The sequence below is a fragment of the Benincasa hispida genome, chromosome 4 (genome assembly GCF_009727055.1).
Source record: "Benincasa hispida cultivar B227 chromosome 4, ASM972705v1, whole genome shotgun sequence".
Lineage (NCBI taxonomy): Eukaryota > Viridiplantae > Streptophyta > Magnoliopsida > Cucurbitales > Cucurbitaceae > Benincasa > Benincasa hispida.
Genome location: NC_052352.1, coordinates 55,504,587 through 55,505,599, shown reverse-complemented (window position 1 = coordinate 55,505,599; position 1,013 = coordinate 55,504,587).

Sequence of the window (1,013 nt, the reverse complement as noted above, 5' to 3'; positions counted from 1 at the left end):
CTTTGAATAATTCTTCTTCTTCGAGTATTCCCTCAATCAACATTAGTCCAGCGTTCAAGCAAACTCGATCAGGTGCACGAACGCAACGAACAACCAGTGCAAATCACGAACTGTCAGATCCTCGAACACAAACGAGTCAGGCTCGATCTTTGACCCTCGAATAGCAAACTCGACACCACCAAGAGGCTACCTTGGTATTCTCGGTGTGAGAATCTAGGAGGTGTGGGCTTTGTGTGGATTTGGTAGAGGGAAGGAGGAACTCAACGATCGAGTAAACGATCAAGTAGGTGGGAGAATGAGAAACTTTTATCGTATAGAGTTAGATACTCGATCGTATAGCAAATGAGGACTATTGTCTAGTAACGAGGAGCTTGATCATTTACTCTCCCAAAGACTATCGTGTAGCTTTTCTTTTTACTCGATCGAAATAACTTGCATTCCTAAAAAAATGAAAACCATTTTCATTTTTATCCTTCAATTATTAAAACTGATAAAAAAAATCCCACTTGCAATAGTTAAAGGAGAAAATAATAACCACCAAACAATTATCTTATCATTTCTTTATTATAAATAAATATAATAACTAATTAATCATATTTTATTTATAACCTATAGTTTTAATATCACATCATATGTAATATTTAAACCATAGTTCTTTTTCTCCTTCATTGCATTTAATATAAGTCATATTTATATTAATTCCTCCAATTAATGTATCTAATACATCAAATCAATTATATCACATATAATTGTATCAATTTAATTATATCATATATAATCAAATTTCCTCTTGTTAATTTGAACACTTCAAACTAACCCAAAAACTGATCCTCAACATGAATCCATTGAGCTACCAAGGGGACCTTATGGACCTATAGCTTGAAGCTCCAACGGTACGTGAATAATTGACTAAACTCTTTAATCACGATATCCACCATCCGTTAACTGTTAGACATTCTACTAAAGACCAACAGCTGCACTCTTTACACTACAGATGTATTTCTGTGTCTATT